The 2,393-nt window shown below is 38.3% G+C and overlaps 1 non-coding gene across 1 annotated transcript; it reads right to left on the bottom strand.

Annotated features, from left to right (window-relative positions):
- Positions 1–849: 849 nt before the first annotated feature.
- On the bottom strand, positions 850–955 carry LOC140858958 (small nucleolar RNA R71). The gene has a single exon (XR_012142361.1). It is a non-coding gene; the product is annotated as a small nucleolar RNA R71 (small nucleolar RNA).
- Between the last annotated feature and the right edge of the window lie 1,438 nt (positions 956–2,393).

Below are 2,393 nucleotides of genomic sequence, written 5' to 3'. Positions count from 1 at the left end.
TTTCAATTGATTCCGTTGACTGACATGGCCAACTCAATTAGTGTCTAAGGAAAGCAACGAGCAAGGAACCTCCCACATCTTACGCTTACCTGGCCGAGTCAGTTAGTCAGTCTTGAGCTTGGAGTGCTCAAAGGCGGTCTTGGAAGTTAGGAGCTGTCTAGATCTAAGTTAACCTTAGGATAGAGAGTCTATGATTGTTTAAGTTGATTGCAATTAACATCTAAATATTAACTATTTTTTTTCTTTTCATAGATTTAAGATTCTTAGGTTCTTCTCTTTAGATTTTCTTCATTCTTTTCTCACTTTATTATAAAATATATATATTATAAAAACTAAAATTTTCTGTGTTTGCTCTAAAGTATAATTGTAAGGTGTATGCTTGGCCGTAGATCGTTACGACCAGAAATCTAACCTTTTGATCTAGAAATAGAAAGAACCTTTAGAGCCAACAGATGTAGAAATATGGACCAAAATCAGGAGAATAATCCACCCAAGCAATTGAATGAGTACTTTACTCCTTCCACATATACCTACTATCCTTGTATTCAAGTGCCCCATGTGGAGGCCACTCAATATGAAATTAAGTCCAGTATAATCTAAATGTTATCTTTATTTTATGGACTTAGTAATGAGGACCCTTATAAACATCTTGAAGAATTTCTTGAGATATACTCAACTGTCAAAATTCACAACTTCTCCGATGATGCTCTTAGGTTAAAATTATTCCCTTTCTCACTTAAGGACAAAGCCAAATACTGGTTACATACTTTGGATTCCATGACTATATCAACCTGGGACCAGCTGCAAGGAGAGTTTCTCAAGAAATATTTTTCCATAGAAAAAACTAATCAAATAAGGAAAGCCATAACTAGTTTTTTCCAATTAGATGGAGAAATGTTTCATGAAATATGGAAGAGATTAAAGGACCTTATTAGAAAATATCCCCACCATACTGTACCCAAGTGGCAGTTAATCCAATGTTTTTATGATGAGCTATCTGAAAGACATCGACAAATGGTCGATGCATCATGCGATGGGACATTCATGCTGAAAAGTGAGGATGAGGCATGGCAACTGTTTAAAATTTTAAGTGAAAATTCATTACATCATATGTCTGCCTCTATTAGAGATAAACCCATGTTAAACCTAAAGAGAGGTGGAATATATGAAGTAGAAAATGCCATAGATATCCATCATAAGGTAGATGAACTGTCCCAAAAATTAGATCGTCTTCTAAACACTGGACAATCTCCGATTCCACCTAACCCAATCCAAGAAGTTTGTGCATTGTGTGCAAGTCTGAACCATTTTGTTAGTGAATGCCCAACCGCACCTCAATTTTCTGAGTTTATGCACGAGCAGGTTCAACAAGCTCAAGTCCAACAAGCTCGCAGATCAGGAAACGATCCTTATTCAAATACTTATAACCCCGACTGGAGAAACCATCCAAATTTTTTCTGGAGACCACAACCAGTGGTTGGCCCTGCCGCACCTCGACCTCAATATTAGGACCCAACATATAGGCATGGACCATACCATCAATTTCAAAATGTTCCTCAACCATCTACTACTGGTCACAGCTCAGCTTTTGAGGAAAAAGTTCTGAAAGTACTAGAACGATTAGAAGCCAACAATCAGATCCTTAACTCCCACACACAATCCATTGCTAAGCTAGAGACCCAAATAGGTCAACTAGTGACTGCATTCAGTAGGAGGGAAGGAGAAAAATTACCTAGCCAATCCGAGAGCAACCCAAAAGGGCAATTTGTGATTGAGAGCTCTAATACCCTAGAAGCTTTTTCTGAACATACCAAATCAATCATGACTCTGAGAAGTGGGAAGGTCATTGAACATACTAGTAAAACTAATGAGACCGATTCTAAACCTCTAACCGAAGCCAAATCACTCAAGAACAAGGAGGACCTGAAAATAGAGAAGGAACCAACTGCACCGAAATCATCGTACATGCTTAAAGCCCCATTTTCGGATGTCCTGAAAGCTCCTATTCTTGCAGATAAGAAGGGAGAAAAACTCGATGAGATGTTGGAATTGTTTAAGCAAGTCCAAATTAATCTTTCCCTTCTAGACGCAATCAAACAGGTCCCTGCTTATGCCAAATTTTTGAAGGATTTATGCATCCAAAAACGTAAATCTAGATTACAAATCCCAAAAAAAGTATGCCTCACTGAACAGGCTAGTTCTGTCTTCCAGCATGCCACTCCTCCAAAGCTTAAGGACCCAGGAGCCCCCATCATTTTCTATGTTATAGGAGGTTATCACATTGAAAAAGCTCTTCTGGATTTAGGGGCAAGTGTGAATCTTTTACCTATTTCGGTGTATGAACTTTTTGGATTCGGAGAACTGAAACCCATATCAGTCACACTGCAGTTAGC

Source organism: Elaeis guineensis, chromosome 6 (assembly GCF_000442705.2).
Source record: "Elaeis guineensis isolate ETL-2024a chromosome 6, EG11, whole genome shotgun sequence".
Lineage (NCBI taxonomy): Eukaryota > Viridiplantae > Streptophyta > Magnoliopsida > Arecales > Arecaceae > Elaeis > Elaeis guineensis.
The sequence above is the reverse complement of the archived record's forward strand: the minus strand, read 5'-3'. Positions and strand labels throughout refer to the sequence as shown.